Raw genomic sequence first — 19806 nt, 5'->3', positions numbered from 1 at the left:
ATGAATTTTCTAATTTGAATAAATGGTTTCTTGTTTAACCATTTATTCAAAAGCAGAACACTAATTTTCAGTAGACTATCGCAGAAAAGTAGCATTTGGAGGATAGGAATAGGATATTCCAGGAAAGGCTTGTTGTGAATATGTAATTTATTTTATTCCTTACTTTTTATTAAATGATAATTAAAAATTCTTATTTGCATGTTTCGATTTCAGAGTTTTTAATGTATATTTTGTTATAATGTGCATAGGATTTTTAGGACTACTAAATATCATACTTAAAAAAAAAGGATGCAGTTACCTTTAAAAAAAAAATAATTTATTTTCTGTCTTATGTACATATACTTTTACTTTTAAATGTAGCTGGGATTACTTGAATTAGACATTCATATATTAAATGAGAGGCACTATCTAAAATTTTATTTTATAAAGTCACTTATACTAAAAAAACTCGTTGAAGTAATTGTATTTTATATAAGATTTCTTTTTCTGCTTTGAAAATCACAGAATTAGTAAATTTACTAATGCTCACAAGTATTCTTTAAACTAACCAAAATTAGACCTTCAGCTCCACCATGATGATTACCAAAATTAAACCAAATTTTCCTCTGGCCAAAAATAAACAGCGCAGCGATGTGACCTGAAAGCCACTTTGAGAGCCAGTGCAAAGACCTCACTAAATCTCTCAATCGGTAGTAGCGATGGCCGGTGTGTGCAGACAGAAGGTACACAAGGAACATAAGCTTATGACTCATGCTTCCTGGGAATTCCTTGTTAAAGGAGAACAATTCCATGCCCCTATCCCCAGCACGAAGGAGGTTCAACAAGTTAACTAGTCCAGTTAGACAGGGAAAGCACAAGCTGATTCCTTCAATGTACCGGGAGTGTGGCCCCGGACATCTATGGGCATCACAGACCTATTATTGCTCTGTCTCATGTGGCTAAATGCCTTCTAAGAAGAATGTTTGACTCAAAGAATCAGATTGTCTACTAGGCTAGAGTCTTGTTCTTTATCAGAATTAACTGGACCTATCACTCCACCAAATAAGAATAGCTATGCACCGCCAGCCACAGAATCTAGAAAGAACTCTTAATCTGTCAATCTTTCCTGTGTCCGAGTCAAATTCAGCTGCAGCCTCCATTGCTGGTGGTGCTCTTCCATCAATTCCTTTAAGTTTCAGCTTTGCAACCATACTTCCCTTGGAAGTATTTGCTTTGGTTTCTCGGGAATTGCCCAGCATGTCATTTGAGGATATTTTTCAATTTTCCAAAAGGAGGAATGAATGTCTAGCAGCAGTGAAAGGAGTGCATGGGGGCCAAAAAAATGTTGGGAAACCCTGGTATGGGAATCTTTAATGTCCCTATTATTGCGAGTACCCTGTAAGAAGTAATCCTATAAACTTTTGCTGTGTTATTAGAAGTAAATAATTTTTTTTCACATGATGTGAGAATTTGAGAATGCAAAAATCTTCATGTCACATAGAAATTGAAGCATAACTGCCAGAAAGTGAATTTTAGTGTTTTGTATCTGCATAACAAGATCTTAGGACCATTTTTCTCTAATGAATAACAGCGACAGCCAGAGTTCATCTCGATACATAGATTTATTAAATTTGCTTTCAGTTGAAGGATGGTCAAGAGGTTATTTTGTCGCATGTCAAAGTTATGTACTGTAACTTATGTCACTTGTCATAAAAGCTTTGAACCTTGCTTGTGAAAATGTGACTAGTACCAAATGTGTAAGTTATTTCATACCCAAAGAACAAGTTTGTTAGAGTTCTTCAGGGACTTTACCAGTGTATTGTATTTTTACTAATTTTCTTTTGAAATGGGACAGCAAGCTCAAAAATGGGAAAAGATAAACATGGAGCACACACATAACCATGCATCAAACAGCTCTGATCTTTTCTGAAAAACATTAATGCGTCTTCTTGCAAATAGAAAAAATTGCAGAAAGAAAAGATATTGAGTAAATAATGGGGAAAAAAAAAAAAAAAACTGAATTTTCTGCAAGCACTTCAAAAAAGTCAATACACTATGCATATTAAGTAACTGCTAGTCTAAATAACTAGAGTCTAGGATGCTAACTGCAGGGTAACCAGTCAAGAACGGTTTTCGAAAATTTGGATTTTACAGAGTTTTTGTTTCAGGTATCAGTGAAAGAAGGTATGTGGATTCATTTTTAGAATGTGTGTGAATTCACAACAATATTGAAACAATGTGTATAAAAACTGAGTACGAAAGTGTTAAAAAAAACTGCAGAAATAATAGCAATAACTTGCCATCATGAATCAAATGCAGAAAATCACTGAAATAAGAATAATTCTGGAGCTGAAAACTCGCTGATCAAAAAAGCTATTAGCTGTTTTATGAAACGAGAGTGCAATTTAAAAACTTTTTGAACAATTTTTTTGGGGGGGGGAGGACACATAGAACATTTGTTTGTAAGGGATGAAATTTCATCAGTTTTATAAAAGTAGTTTTGTAAAAAATAAGTTTCCAAATTGCATAAATAGTTTAATTTTAGTGTTAATTTTGAATTAATGCTTTTAAATTAATTAATTGGTAGTCATTATTTACATTGAAAGTTTAAAACTGATATGGTTTGTAATTAAACTCGAATATGCTTGGAAAGATAGTAATTTTAATAAGTGGCGAGTACTGTACTACGTAAAGATTTTTGCCGATATGATCTATAGGTATGTGTATATATGTAATGGAAATTCTACAAGATTTTGTATACGAGATCTGCATTTTGCAAAATATTATGTTGATCTGTATTTTTCAGAATAATATCGATAGAAATGCATATTAATCAAGAACCTTTTTCCTAACTGAAATTTTATTTTTAGTTATGTACAAATATAAAAATTTTGCTCTTTCATTTGTGTACAGCTCGTTAGGATCTCAGATTTTAATATCGAATATCTTTTTCATTTTTTTTGTATGCGATTCAAGCATTTTTTGTTTTATTCTGAAATTTTTCTAACAGGTATAGGGAGGGACTGGATGAACATATGAAAGGTAAAATTTCATAATTTTTATGAAATTGATGTCTTTCAATTTAAAAATGCAAAATTACTTGCATCATTTTAAACAGTTTTGTAATCAAAACCCCTGCATCATTTTAAACAGTTTTATAATTGGAAGTATATGTGTTTGACCCACACAAAAATAAAAGCCAGGTAAAGACTTTCGGGGCACTGTGCATTAAACAATTATGATTGGACTCTTAATTAGTATAAGAAATTATGCTTAGAAAATTGTATACTTAAATTATGCTTTTCAAAAACAGAGGTACTAGATCATTAAGGCAGGGAAAAACACTTGTGTTGTTTTTATTTGATGGTATAGTAATGCTTATAATAGAATTTTTTTATTTATTTATAAATGAAGAAAGATTTACTTATTCATGAAATTTGTTACATTGAAAAAACTTTTTTAATGAATTTTCTTTTATTTTAGAAATCTGAATAATTTTTCTTTTAATGCTACTGAATTCAATAAATCAGTTTAATTTTAAAAGCTAGAACAAGTATTTTTTTCTTTTATATGTTATATGAAGTGATTCTTTTATAGAATGGTTTTAAAAAAAAATTTTTTTTAATTACATTTCTTTCTCAGATAAGAAAATAAATTGTCGTGTGTGTTTAGAAGATCTTTCTGAAACGGAGAAAGCGACATGTTTGCCATGCAGACATTTTATCATGAGGAATGTATTCTTCAGTGGTTTAGAATGGTAAGTAAAGGCCATCGTCTTTTAAAGATATATGCATGTGGATATTGTTCATACACCTGCATAAGCAATCTCATGTATTCAATGTACACCGTGTTTCAAAAGGAATATACTTACTAAAAAGTGTTATTTTGTCCAAACTCAATAGTTTGAAACGAACACATAGTCTAGTTTATATTAATAGCCGCTAGATGTCAGTTGTCTTCTGTTTTGCGTGGTAACCGTCACATGTTTAAAATGGCTACTCCGCAGCAGAAATATTGTGTTCTCGAGTTTGTGAAATGCAATTCCATGATTACAGTGCAAAGTCGTTTCAAGATGAGATACGAAAGTGATCCTCCAAATGAGTGGAACATTCGCAGATGGTATCGACAGTTTGTAAATACAAGATGTGTATGTAAAGGAAAGAGTCCTGGCCGCCCTCGTATTCCTGACGAAAATGTTACACAAATTCAAACTCCTTTCCAACGAAGTCCTTCAAAATCAACTTGTCGTGCCAGTCGGGAGTTACAACTACCTACAACAACAATTTGGCGTATTTTTGAGACGTCGGTTAGTTATGAAGCCGTACAAGTTACATTTGTTACAGGCTCTGTGTCCTAATGACAAACGCAAACGTGTGGCATTTGCATATCTCAGCTGGCCTCCAAGGTCACCGGATTTGACCCCCTGTGACTTCGTCCTGTGGTGTTTCATTAAAGACAATATTTATGTACCACCACTCCTACCGAACTTTGAAGATGCAAAGAACCGTATCTGTACTGTCATAACATCAGTGACGACAGACATGCTTGCCCGAGTATGGGAGGAATTTGAGAATCGATGTGATATCGTTCGTGTCACTGATGGAGGACATATTGAACATCTGTAACATCTGTAATCTGAGATTGAGAGGTTCGTAGATATGTGTGTAAAGTTTCATATTCATATGTCATACAGTTTAATAAATATATGCATTCGAAATACGTATATTCTTTTTGAAACAGTGTATTTTAAGTTTGTTCTCACATAATTTTTTTAAACCATGCTTAAATATATTTTATTTATTATTTTTTATAATTTAAATCTCAATTACAGAATGGTGCTTGTCCCTTGTTCAGAAAATCTGTGGCAGACCTCTGAAGTGGAAACAAACTGTTACAATGTTTCGAACAAGACATGCATATATAAGAATTGCTTTAGTTATTGGTCATAACTTTTCCATGTAAATAAATTTTTTATATTTAACAAATATTTTGAAATTCTTTTATAATTGCATTCGTTTAAACTTCGTATCCCTTTCAGAAAGACAGAAAAATTGCATGTTAAACCTAAAACTGCAGTATCCAATAATGAAAAAAGTCTAAAATTATTATTTTAAAAAGAAGTGGTGCTACTTAAAGCAATCTACTGGAAAGTGTTGCTGCAATTTCAAAAAGAACAACTATGTTAATAAACTGTTCTGGTATTAAAATTTAAATACTTTGGGTTTAATAAAAGTTTCTCGCCACCGCAAATATCATCTGTGCAGTCAGTTCACATTGACATGCAAACACTTACGCCTGTGGTACAATTGCCAATAATGGGAAAATATTTAATGATTTTTGTTATTTCTACAATTTTGCATAAATTACATTTCTTAGCAAATTTATCGATTTATCATGTATATTATTGCTTAAGTCACAGATAATTTATCAGACTAGCCTCTAACTCTCCTATAAGTGTTGTATCAAATTCAAAAAGCACTCCATAAATTCGGATCTGGGGGTGGGAAGCCATTTTTCTTTCTATATAAAACTACTGGGCTGCTACTCAGAACAATTATTTTATTTGCCAGTATCTGTTTAATATGCTGTTCCAAGATTTCTTCCTTCACCTGGTCTTATCACTAAGACCACACCTTACACCAGACTGGGGGAGTATTTCCTACATCTGTCTCGTGCTGTACAACCTGACAAAAACCAGGTTTCTCATTGAATAGTTTACGAAATTGTTTTACCAAATTTTCCATTGTCTTTTTCTCCTCTTCCTGAAGATGGTTGAGGTCAACATCTGGCATGGCCCCCTCTTCTTCAACAGTATCTATCTGGACTTGTAGAGTTCTTAAAATTTAACTTTGCACTTGCTGTGTGTAAAAGTCGACCCCCAAAATAACTGAAGTTAATAGGTCTTTCACTACCAGAAAATTAATTTTTTGTATCTCATTCTTTATTTGCACGTGCAGCCCTACTTTTTCAAATGCAGACAACACTGTTTTCCTTGTGCAGCAATTACCCTCTGTCCTGTAGTTTTAAACTATCTGTAATGTGAAAATTCCTCTTAAAGCAGTCTTGCTCCACAAAACTGCATTGTGCTCCAGTGTCCAGTAAGGCGGTAGTAGGAAGGAGCATTGTTCAGTAAAATATGAATTCTTGACAAAGAACAATTTTTGTACAACTACCTAATTTAATTTCCGAGGATTTTTTTTTTTTGTTCCAGGGGATGACCGGGCTCTCTTCTCGGCCACCTTGATCACTTTAAATCCTTTGCTTCTGCTGCTTCTTACTGTGATCTTCAAATACTTTCGACTGACCCGTCTTCTTGTTATCTTTTTTAGCTTTCCCTGCCTGCCAATAAGAATTCTGCTTACTTTGAGGTTTCTGTTGAGGCGAAAACCTCGAATACTGATGGAAATTTTTTGAGCATGTGTTTTCAGCAGCTCATCTGCTTTGGAACTTCATAGCCAGCTGAAATAGGTTTTCCAAGGTCTGGGCATTTTTTCACCTCCAGGAAGTCTTGAATCGACGGAAGCAGGTGTGGCAAAATCACTTTGATTAATGGTTATCTGGCCTCTTTCCATACAATAAATTAAATATTTGAATTTTCTAAGTCCATCAAATCTTGGATGCTCATCTGATATTTACTAAATAGCTCTGCCTCCAGCTTTGCACGGTCTTTGACTGTGGGAAACACTGTCAATAATGGTTTTAAAGTTTCCCCATGTGTAGTTTTCTGATCCTGGATCTCTCAACAGGAACTTTCCGATACCCTTGAACCAACTCTGGGCTTGGCATTTTAGGTTAGCTGTAGCAATTGTAACTTTCTGCAGCTGGTTTCTGGGATGAATAGTAAAATGCAGGTCCAGCTGCTCTAGGAAAGTTATCACAGAACCTTTGCCATGGAATGTTACGACTGGCTTCATAGCTGCTCGCATGGTTTCTACGATGAAACGGAATTCCTCCATAGGATTTGCTGGCGGCTGCAAGATTTGAAAGGTCGAAGGGTCAGCGTAAATTTTTCATTTTCCAACAGCATGGTTCATCAAAAATACTTCGGGCGTCAATGTAGGTTTCCTTACTTTTATCTATTAACTAAATGTTGAAAAACCTAATGAACTATTAAGTGAATAATTGCTTAAGTCCAAAAATAGAAACGTAAACTCAAGAAGGGTTAATTACTCTTTATTGCTCAAAATAATGTTGGTCCCTTTCTCAGGACGTAAACAAAGCCTCCACTTAGCTTAACTCAAAAATGTTAGAAATAAGAACTTAACTAATGACTATCTAAAGAGATTTAGCCAAAGCTAACACAATTTCTAAGTTGGCTTCTAATATTAAATTAGCTAGCAAAGCTGTCAAGGGCATGTAATACAGGAGCATAGTAACAGCATAGAGAGACGTAAGCAAACAAACGCTATTCAGGAATCCTAATTCTCTCTCTCGAAGTCAGCAGAACATCGACTCAAATACTACTTTTTGTCATTTGCATTTAACATGATTCTAAAAACTCATTCTGGTAAGGAATTGTAAGCTGAAGCCGGAAGAGACAGGAGAGGAGCTTAAAAATAACTGTAATAAAATTAGGATATACCTTACAAGTGCTTAAATTTTGAAGACATAAAAGCAGCATTTCTATCACTTAAAATTTACTTTACTTGAATTTGAAAAATTTATAACAAAAAAACAATTTGTATAAGTATCAGTAGTTACACTTTTAGAAGCAAAAGTCCAGGTATACTAAATAGCATGGTTGATAATAATGTTTAATAAGTTTTTAGTAGAGTTATAATAATTTAATCCATCAACAGTATCAATAGACAATATTTCAAAAGGTTCATTAAGGGATGGTAAAAATTGCATTAACCAAATTCTTTTTTTTTTTTACTTTTCTTATTAAACTGACATACTTCACAATGTTTACAGTAATTTCTAACATCTTGAACAATTCCTGGTCAATAATTGAAGAGATAATAAATTTGACATTGAGGACACACCAATATCACCAAATTGTAAGTGAAACTTTTCAAGTAATTTAGTTCTGAGAGATATGGGTATAACAATTTTATATAGTCCTTGTTTTTTAGTAATTAATACATCATTAATTTTCTTATATTTAGGATTAGAGACATTATCTAAATTTTGATGTTCTTTAATTTCTTCTAATGATAATAAATTAACTTGCAAACTTATATGTTGACAACTAAGGTTTCTAGTTAACATATCAGCTTCAACATTAGTAAAACCTTTTTTGAACTTAGTCATACATAGATAATTTCGAAGACCATCTGAATAACCTACCTGTAAGATGTTTAATATTATTAAGCCAAACTAAAGCAGCATGATCAGTATTTACAGTGAAATGATTATCGTGTAAATAATAATAAAATTTATCTATGGCATCAATAATTGCTAAAAATTCTGATTCAGTAATTGCATAATTTTGTTCTTAAGACCTTAATTTTCTAGAATGGGAAGCAATTGGATGTAGGTTACCATCTGGATTTTGTTCTAAAACTGCACCAGCAGCTTCTTTAGATGCATCTACAAATACATAACATGGATATTTTGGATTAAACAAAGCTAGAATGGGTCTTGAAATGAACACATTGTTTAATTTTTGAAAAGTTATTTGACAGTCGTTAGTCCACTTATAAGGAGTATGTTTTTTAAGTAAATTTGTTAAAGGAGCTCTAATTATTGCATAATTTTGAATAAATTTATGATATACTTTTATACTTCCCAAAAATCTTCGTAATTCTTTAACATTTTTAGGGAGGTTGTAATATTTTAATAACCTCAATATTTGCATTACTGGGCTGATATTTTCCTGCTTGAACCTCATATCCTAGAAAATTTATTTTTTCTTTAACAAAGTAATTTTATATTTTGTTTTTCATATATATCAAATATTATTTTAAGATGTTCATCAAAATGTGCGGAAAACACTATAATGTCATCAAAATAATTTAAAGGAAATTGAATCTGACAATTGTTTCAAATTTGTCCAAGAGCTGTTTGAAAAACAGCTGAGGAAATTTTCCAACCAAAAGGTAATCTTGTGAATTCATAAATACCAAAATTTGTAGTAAATGCCAATTTTTCAGTATCTTTATCATGTAATTTTATATGCCAATAACCTGATGTTAAGTGCAATATGGAAAAAATGTTTGCATTTGTTAACTGATCTAACACAACATCAATTTTAGGAATAGGTTAACAGTCTGTTTTGGTAATTTGATCAAATTTCAAATAACCAATATATAACCTAGTTTTTGCTTGTTTATCTCTCTTCATCAGTTAACAAAGCTAAAGTTGCAGGTGCAGCATAAGGACTAAAAGAAGGTTTTATGATACTAGTATTTAATAATTCATCTGTTTATCTATTAATTTCACTGTCTTTAGGAGAGGCTTTATAGGATCGAGAGGCTATGGGTAATTCTGAAGTTAAGACTACTCGTGGAGGTTCCATATTCATACAGCCACATCAAATTTGTTTTTAGCAAATATATGATTATAGTTACTTAATAATTTTTGCTATTGATCAAATTCACTATATTCAGCATAATTATAAAAATTTCAGTACTTAACACTATTCTTACATACAAAATTAGTCTGAGAAAGTTTATTTAATTGAATACCTTTACTTATCATGAATGTAAATTGATACACTTCATAATTATTAAAATGTAATTGCAATTTAAATAATGAAACACAAGATAATGATAATAAATAAGATAAATTAGAATTCGCAACATAAAATACTATAGTATTACTAATTTTGCCTATTTTGCATAGTAATTTAATTACTTTAGTTACAACAAGACCTATGGATAATGAACATAATTTAGTATTAGGATTATTTTGAGTAAGTTCAATTTTTGCATCAAAAGAATTTAAAATATTTTCAGATATCACATTTAGAGACCCTGTGTCCAGCATTGCAGGGACTTCTTTTTAATTAATTTATGCCTTAACTTTAAAATAATTTCTCTTCTTTTTTGGTTCGATTTGTTGAGAATTTTGATTGTTTAGACTAGACTTAAAGAAGGAAATGATCTATACAGATAAGACAGTTGTCGTGGCTAGGAATTTCTTGATGTTTGTGGTACCTAGGATTGAAAAATGGTCTTAAAAACCTATATCTAAACTTGTAAAAACTTAGATGTATACTTGGTCTTGGAATTGCAAATTTTGGTTCCTCCAATGAAGCTGAGGTAGACGAACTTGAAGTAGGAAACAATTTCCTAGCGGTGTTGATCCAATCTTGGACTGTGCTTACATTTTCTGTTTCTCAGGCAGATCCTGATTTAACACATCAATGATAATTTTGTCATCTAATTTTAGACTTGATGCCAATTTTAACTTTTGTCTATAATATTTGTCAATCTCAGTGAATTTGGAGTAAGTGCAGTTAATAAAGTCACTAAAAGTGAGGGTTTCTCCACTAGCAAAATACATAAGAAATTTATTCCTTACTTTCCATTCTAACTCAACACATTCTCTTAAATAAAATGCTAAGACCTCGCCTTTTAAATGTTCAAAAAACAGTAAGGATTTATTCTTCTTGCCGATATTTTTAGAGTCACACTTCTTTTCAAACAATAGAAAGTATTTATCCACTGGAATGCCATGATTTGTTCCATCGAATATGGCTCACTGAAATTTATCCACACTGACTGTGGCAGTTTCAGTTTCTTCTTCATTTTCTTTTGAATGTGATCTTGTTTTCATTATTAATTTTTACTTTTTTCTGAAAACTGAACACTGAAAAATTTCCAAAATAATCTCCATTGAATTATAATTTTTCTGAAGAATTTACAGTTCTAAAACACAAAATTAAAGCACCAAACTTGAATATTCGCTGACACTTTTTTCACTATAAACACCATTAGAACCTTTCAGAAGATGTGCACACTTTTCAGTATACGCAGACACACAAAATCGATGTGAAAAGTAAACTCTGCAGCAAGGCAGCACAAGCGTATGGAAGCAGAAGGGATGACAGAAGAGAGAGTTGCGCACATTTAAGCTTTTATACAGCATTCCATTTCAGATCACATGGCAGTTTAATGTACAGGTGTTGGGTTCAAACTTCATCGATGAGTGCGCAATGCTAATCAGCATTGCTGACAGATGTTTTCTGATTAGTTACAAAAATTATTGCTCTGTTATTTGTCGCCTTGCCAGAGAGATTACTTTTCTAATTTTCGTCCTTTAAAATGATATAATCTATACAAAATTGGGAGGTGCATACCGCACCTACAGTGATAATGTGCATTATCCAGAAATAAAATTATTTGTGGAATTTAGGCCATGTCTGCAAGTTTATTTTTATGCATCCATTGTTTTAACTATGCAATCATGTTGTCTTCAGGTTATGATGCAGAGAACCACCGCCAATCCATTGCAACTTACTTCTACCAAGTCATCTTATTACAATAATAATGCAGTCTTATCACTGTAATGGAGCAGTTTTACTACATCTATATGAGGTAATTATAAGTAATGAATTAATTGCCTCTTGCACTAAAGTTGCAAAGTAATAAAATTGTAATTTGTTTTCTAGTAGATTATTTATATTATCTCCTTTGAAAACAATAGTTAGAAGTCTATGAATTGAATTAACTCATTAGCATATTTAAAATAGATTTATTAACCTTTTACATGCCTATGTTCCTTTTTTTTTTTTTTTTGGAACATCATGTTTAATATTTTTTAAAAAATAAAATATATCTGTCAGTTTGAAAAAATTGTTGTTTACTATAGAAGGTATGATTGATTTTTTGACATAAAATTTATTTTTTAAATATGAATATTTCAGCATAGAAAAATTTCTAAAAATTAGCTTTTTTTAAGATTTTTACAGTACTTAAGGAAAAATTTTTATAAAATTCCTAAAAATTCAAATCCACCCAAACATTTCCCTATTATACTTGCAAAGGACAAGTTTAATGAGTTAATAAAAGAAATTGAAATAATAACAAGAAATATTTCCTCAAGACTGCGTAAAATTGGCATGTAACGATATACAAAATCAGTGATATCGCACGTATATTTTTCTTTATTAGATTTTTAAATACATTCAGTGCTCATATCTTGTAAACATGCCCTTTTTTAGAGGCATTAATGGTGTATCATTTATCTGCAGAAAGGATGGGGCAGAAGACTGGAAGAGGGTATGACCTCTCTCACCAAGGGGGATGTGGTAATTGGTTTCAGCTGTATTTCCCTGTTTTGTGCTCCGATATCTGCTTGTTTCTTTTGTTAGAAATGACCACATCTGCTTCATAAGGATTTATTAGACCCTCCGAAAAGTTGAAAAATGAAAATTTGCAGCTTAGGTCAAAAGTTGTCTCTGAAATCTAGAAAAACAAAGTATTTTTCCATAATTCTTTTTCATCGCACAGTCTGCTGACAGATCTGTCTAACAAAGGCTTTAAGGTAATTGGCACAGTACAAGATTCAAGAATGGAATAAAGTCCTCTTAAAACAGCAAAAGAAATGTCAAAATTTCAAATTGGGCGATTTGTATATGTGCTGTTGAAATTACAGTTCTGTTGTAACTATTCCATCAAATGTTATCACTCACAAACCATTAGAAAGAGCAAAAAGATGTGTCCGAGCTTAAAAAAAGGAAGTTGATGTTATCCAACCTCACATTATAAAATTATCTAATGAAGGAATGGGTGGAGTAGACTTGTTGGACCGACTTCTTAGAAGTTATCGACCAGTTTCGTAGCAAAAAATGGTATTAGAACTTATTTATCAAAATGCTGAATATGATTGTGGCTGCTGAGTGAATCTTGCACACTCATTTACACAGAAATACCACATTAGAAATCACTCACATGAATTTTAGAAGAGAAATAAATCACTTTGAATTTACTTTGAACGAAACCTAAAATTCACAATGTACCTGGAACCCGAGCCCATCAGCCAACGTCTGCAAGAACATCAGATGCACGTTATATACACCTATCCCTCGATTTACATGGAAGATGGTTTCCGCACAAAACTGTGTAAATCGAAATCTTGGATTTTGCTATGTAAAATGAAAAACCCACTAAATGCGCATAATTTAGTTAGATAAAACAAAATTAAAACACCTTAAAATAAATAAAGTTATACTTTGTTCATAAAATAACAAATATATGTAGATAATAAAAGTGTATATTTAATTTATTTTACATTAGGAAAATATAAGATTACTCAAAAAATTTTTATAAGTTCAATCACTTTAATGAAGTAATCACTTTTCTTCTTGATTGGTATAATGTCACTTTCATCACATGATCGTTCTTGATAAGATTCTGCTTCAATGGTTTGACAGATTAGGGAAGATTTCAGATCAACAAGACTTTGTAGTGAAATCCGTAATTAACAATTGCCTATGGTTTTTTTCTCAAATCTTTGTAAACCTCCTCATATTGATTTAAGCATTTACTAAGCTCCCGTTAGAATCGGAGAGCTCATTCAACATTTGTATCATATTGTAAAAAATAATTACCTAATTTTCTTCCCAATTCAAGTCCTACGCTGATGGCTCTTGCTGTGAATGCAACTGGTTAAGATTGCTCTTCATCAGAATCATTGTCTTCATCATGTTTGTTTCATGAATTATGTTAGCTAACTCATCCTCATTTAGTTCTTCACCAGCCATTATTTCTTTAATATCTGCCTGAGCTAAATCCTCAAAACCTTCTCCTCCTATAGTTTGGACCAATTTAGGTCTGAGAATATTCGTGATCTAATGGTAATCTATCATTCTCGTCTTTAGCACCATCCGACCACATTGCTTTCCAGCTTGCGTTTAGCGTTGATTGTTTAATCTAAGTATATGACAGTCCAACATGCTTAACACAATCTAAGATTGTAAATTTCTTTCAGTCATCCATAAGAGTAAGAGATTCATCATTCTCCATTTGTTCTAAAAATATACCTGAAAATTTGTTTGATATACAATGCCTTAAAAGTCAAAATTATTCCTTGATCTAATGGCTGTAATAAGGAAGTTGTATTCTTTGGTAAACCGACAACTTCTATATTTTCGTGTTGTAAATCTTGAGGATGATAGGTACATTATCAATTAATAGAAGAGCTTTAAAAGGCAATCCGTTTTTACTTAAATAAGTTTTAACATCTAGGACAAACATGTTAAGAAACCATTCATTGAAAGCTATGGCTGTGACACATGCTTTTTTATTAGCCATCCAATAAACGGGAAGGTTATTTATGTTTATTCCTTTAGTAGTGTAGTTTTTTTTATTTGTTAATAAACAATGGTTTCATTATATAATCGCCTGAAGTGTTGCAACAGAAAACAATTGTAATACGACTTTTCGCTACCTTATGACCATTAGCTGATTTGCAAGCTTTAGCTAAATAAATTCTTTCAGGCATTTTTTTCCAGAACAACCCAGACTCAAATTAGGTGACTCAAATTGGTGAGCATTGAAGATCTGATCAGAAGTGTAGGAGTTGACGGCAATGATTTCAGCAAATTTTGCTGGATATTGTTGTGCTGCATCCGAATCAGCTGATGTGCTTTCTAATTTCAATCTTAGATTATGTGAAGAATGTCTTTGTTTAAATCTCTCAAACCAACCATGACTTACAGAAAAAGATACTTTCCTTCTCCGCCCTCCTAGTGAAGTCGACGGTTACTGGTTCTTAAGTGTTTTATAAATCTTTATTTGTAATAGCATTAGTATCAGTTGGAATCCATTTTTGATTTTCGTCTTCTATCCATATCACTAATGCCTTTTCCATATTCTCTATTGTATCATCGCTTACATATGAAATTAATCTTAAATCTTATAATTTGCACTGTGTAACTGTAGTATTATGTGAAATTTATGGGTGCTGAACTTCGAACATGGAACTTACAATAGTTTTGTGCAGTAAAAAATGGTAAGTAATATGGGAATAAAATGTCAGTAATTCGTTGTAATAGTTTGCGTATGAAAAATATAAACTTCTATTTTCGGAAAAAATACGAGAAATGTATCAAATCATGTAATAAATCTGGTTGGCCTTCAAGTTCGACTGAAGTGATATAACTTCGGATATAACTTTACATAAGGATATCTAAAATTTCCAATGGGAATTCATATTTTGGAAAATAGTTTTCTATTTTTGATACAGTTTCATTGCACTTATGAAATATTCTAGCTCTTATGAAATATTGTTATTCACAAATTTTCATGAAAGATGAAAAATATTTGATTTTTTCTTTGAAAGGTTTAGCGTCATTCAGTAAGCACCTGCAATTAAACTCGTATGGCACTCTCTAATTAATGTGAAATGATATATACAGTCAAAAGTCTTTAATCCGGACTCGTCGGGACTTCGGCGATTCCAGATTATAGATCATCAGTTTAAATCTGGTAAGATGGCAATCAGAAATTATAAAATTAAAAATATGAAACCGTAATTTATAAAATAATGAGCAATTATGATCTGAAGGGTATCAAAATTTACAAAAAAAGAAGCTTAATATTTATTTGTTTACTTTATTAAACATTTCTTTCAACGCGCGCATGCATAAAGCATACCTTACGCATAGCCGAAATTAGAAAATTGCAACCAGAAAACTATTTGATTTGTATTCGTGATATTTATAATGACGAGGAATTTGATTTAAATCATATCAAAGAGAGTACATCGAGATTAAATACTACATTTAGTAAGGAATTATAAGCCGAATAAAATGAAAACATCTGCCCTAAAGATAACGATAGTGCTGACAGATCAACTTCCAGTTCATTGCGCGCCGCGACGTCCCCCCTCCCGCGCAGAGCAGCGTGAAATTGATAAACAGATTTCGGAACCGTTAGATAAACAAAAGATATGCCTTTATCCATTTTTTATAGCAATTCGTTTTATGTTTCATGGACATCGAAGCATACTTTCGTTTTCTAGATCCTTTGGGAGCTCCAGCATCGGAAATTCTGTTTGACATAATCGAAAGTTCAAGCTTACTTTTATAAAATTGCTCTTACAGTCTGCAAAAAATAATAAGCCGGATCCAATTTGAAGATTAAGGGACAACGCAATCATCAACATTAACTGAAATAGATAATTAGATAATTTTAGCTTATACCGTTCGTTTTACATTAAACGCGCACGCGAAAACGTATTCTGCGCTTGCGCAGACACATATGCGCAGTCGTAAATGTCTTGCGCGCATGCGTCAACGCGGCGCATGTGCAGAAAGATTTTAGCTTTGAGTTCCGGATTATGGGTGTCCGAATTAACGACTTTTGACTGTATTCTTTGAAAAAGATTGGGCTATGTTCTTAGAATCTATGAAACAGTGAAATGTTTGGTATGAAACGATAAAAATCTTGCATGAAGTTCAGTATATGTTCACTCTCATTATTGAAGATCTCTTCCTAAATTCTAAAATAGTGATGTTTTTACTCTTATTATTTTCAAAATTTGGTACTTCATGAATTAAATAACTGTATAGATGTACTAAACTTTATCAAAATTTCAAATATTTTATTAATTGTTTGGTTTTATTTAAATGGTTTAGAAGTAAATGAGCGGTATGTTAGGTAGTTTCTTTCAGAAATATATCCGCGTTTGAAAACTCTGTAGATAATTTGCCATACTGAAATTGTTCTAAATTTTTAAAAATATATGGGTGATATGATGCCATGTTATCATCTAAAGTGTATTTTCTCTTTGCAAATAGTGTATAGAGTTACAATAGGAATTGAATCTTCTTTCTATAGCAGAATTTATTAGTATTTCTAGAAGAGGAATTAAAAAAAAAAAAATTCCTGTTTTTGTAAAAAATAATGAAGTATCTGGTTGTCATTATGGTGGAAAGTGTTATTCAAAAGTTTCAGAGTGGTAAAATATGATTCTGAAATGGCGTTTTCTGAAAATAATCAGTGTATTTCTGAATATTATAAATTAAAATAGTCAAAACTAGAAGTCTTTTTACACAATGTGAGTATGAAAGTCATTGAAAAATATGTTGCAGTCGTATAAAATTTAACTCGAAGGTGAAAATTGTTGCTTGCAGGATTAAACAATATCAAAATTTGGTTTGAAACTAAATCACTGAGTGCTACATACAGATGTGATCGCTATTTTTTTTCAAGGTCTTTTAGTAGAAGATATCCTGTTTTATAAGTAAAATTATTTTCCTTTTCCTTTGAAAGTAAGTCTAAAGCTAAATCTTTGGAAAAGTGAGATATCTGGGTTTTCATCTGTTAGGAGAAATGCGCATGCTACATAAAAATAAAATAGTGGTATCACTGAATTTTGTTGTTACTACAAAAGGGTAGATTTAGAAAATAAAAGAGCATTTCTAAAAAGTTGGTTCATTACCTTACTCTTACTTCTTAAAAGTTGATAAGTTATAAGAAAATTCTTTTTAACCGTATACTGCTTATAAGAAATGATTTGTTACTCAGGTTTTATATTAATGCATTACACGGTTTTACATTTCGTTTAAGTATTGGTAATGTTTTACTGTTCCTAACGAGTGGAATTTTCTTAGTGTGTACGTGAATATTTAATTACATTTTCCTTAACAACGCGTGGGAGTAATTTAATAATGCATCGCATAAATATTCTTTTCTTTTAAAAATCCTAGTTGAAAGTTAATTAAAATTATTTAGATTAACATTAAACGTATGTAAAGGGCTAATTGTACTACAGAAAGGTTCATGACTTTTCTGTGTATACTGATGAGGGTATATAAAGTGAACTTCAGGTTTTTCCCACTGATAGTAAATCTGGAAAAAATAAAAATGTATTAAGACTCATTTTTAGGTAAATATATTGCTTTCCATCCCACATTTTCTAAACATTTGTTGGGAATTCTGGGTAAATAACTTAAATTCAGTAAAGATTATATCCTGATTTGGGTAAAACCTTAAATATTCTACAGTGAAAAATGTTTATTTCATATTTAGTTCTTAATATTAAGAAAATAGTTCTAAGATAGTTATTGTGTACTGTGGGAATACTGCAGGAAAAGATGAATGATTTAGATGGTCTTTGGAGTTTTTCACTCAGAAAAAGGTAATATTTAGCAAATTACAGTTCTCGAAAATGCATAGAAAGTTCCTGTAAGGCAAACATATATGTACAATTATAAGAAAACGTAATACTCATTTGGGTGTAATTTTTATTGAAAATGAGTTATTAAAATGTGTATTAGTAAGGAATATTTAACTGTTATGATGAGTATTGTACGAAGAAATTTCTGTATTTGTGATGAAGAAGGTTAAAATATTCGAAATTGTAGTGGAGATTTGGGTAAAATGTCTCTTACTCTTTGGTTCTTTCTGTAAATATAGGTATATTGGTAATGATATATGTTTTGTAAAGTACTTCAAAAGATTTCATTCATAAGAAAATAAATTGGTAAATAAATTAATGCAAACTGACATTTGCGAAAAGAACATTTTAGTCTAAGAAATTGAAAAATAGTCTATATATGAAATTGGAGCCCACCAGCGGCCGAGCGGTAAAGTCGCTGAACACTGGTAGTTCGGTCCGAGGTTCGAATCCCACGAACGGGCTGGCTGCATGGGTGTTTTCGTGGTTTTCCCCATGTGTAATGTGTATACGAGCCAGTTTCCCTTAGAAAGTCCTCCACGAAGGCATCCCTCCCCTTAGGCAGATAGCCCTTAAGGCTTTGCCATAACCACACACACACACACACACTATATATGAAATTGTCTAGTGAATTAAGTTGGAACTGGGCTAAGTTAAAAAAAATGTATTAACACTGTAGCGTTGCGCGCCTCCAACTTGCACGCAACCAAGAGGTGACTGTGAAAACTGGATAAAAGACAGAGTCTTGTTAAGGGTTTAAGTCCCTTTTTATTCAACGTAATAAATTACAAGTGCGTGCTCTTGACGCTCACAAACTGCGCCAACTCGGCGGTCAAATAAAAATAATAACCTGAAAAGAAACTAAAGACAAAACTCTAACTACGAGGCTCTCTAAAAGTAACTAACTCACCGCGTTTTACAATACCGCTGCTAATTCAGCAAACTTGAAGATCACTTGAACGATTAACACTACTTCCAGGCAAGCACACAGGCCGAAATGCGGGGTTCTTCAATTTCTGGCCAACTACCTCCGCGCTCGTGAAGTAAGAATATCACACCCTCGAACTCGCTTCCTTTCTATTTAAATCAGAATACTTCCACTGATAATTAGAATCCTTGCGCGTTCTACCAAAATTTACATACTCTGGCATTGGCAGTTCCAGGGGAAAGTAAGGCTTGACAGGAAAGATAGTTTAAACTTAAAATAAATGTTAGTTAAAATAAATATAAACCCTACATTTGCCGCTGCCAGAATTTAGAAAACTTGGAAGCAGGTCCTACAAACGACCTGTTGTAAGTTTCTCTAATTCTGAACTAACTGTCGAGAACCTCGTTTACACAAAAAAAATCTTATGTGACAAATTGTATACTAAAATTCTGTTGATAGTTATAACTCTCTCTTCTTACAGCAACTTTTCCTGGACTTCATCAATCAATCTTGGTCTTTCATTCCAGCATCTGGAAGGAATAAGTATCAGTATCTTTCTAAATAAATTATAATTCACACTTTCTTGACACAATAAATTTTTGTTTTTACACGATTCATTTTTCTTAGTTATTGCTTACTTCACATTCATTCAATTTTTCAAGCATTAATTTAACTTTACCCTGGCTCTCCACCATGTGTGGTGTCAAACGGAAATATTCCTGTTTTAGTCTTACAACACTTCCCCTAACCACCATGATTTGTTAGAATTCAACGACCAAATAGACACACCTTACTTGACATTCTACAACTCGATGAGCTACTTTAAT

General features: G+C 32.1%; 1 protein-coding gene across 11 annotated transcripts in view; it reads left to right on the top strand.

Moving 5' to 3' along the window:
* LOC146996625 (uncharacterized) overlaps positions 1-19806 on the top strand; it is a 243990-nt gene that overhangs the window by 35723 nt on the left and 188461 nt on the right. For 10 of the 11 annotated variants that reach the window (XM_085821315.1, XM_085821317.1, XM_085821310.1 and 7 more), the window contains 3 exons: positions 3622-3736; positions 4811-4937; positions 11345-11462. The gene's annotated coding sequence lies outside the window, so the exon portion shown is untranslated. Of the gene's footprint in view, positions 1-3621; positions 3737-4810; positions 4938-11344; positions 11463-19460; positions 19597-19806 lie in introns of those variants that run through there. The other variant, XM_085821316.1, reaches the window with a different exon arrangement.

Source organism: Stegodyphus dumicola, chromosome 7 (genome assembly GCF_044657685.1).
Source record: "Stegodyphus dumicola isolate Sdum_Otavi_A_Nest chromosome 7, ASM4465768v1".
NCBI lineage: Eukaryota > Metazoa > Arthropoda > Arachnida > Araneae > Eresidae > Stegodyphus > Stegodyphus dumicola.
This window is presented reverse-complemented; position numbering and strand designations above follow the sequence as displayed.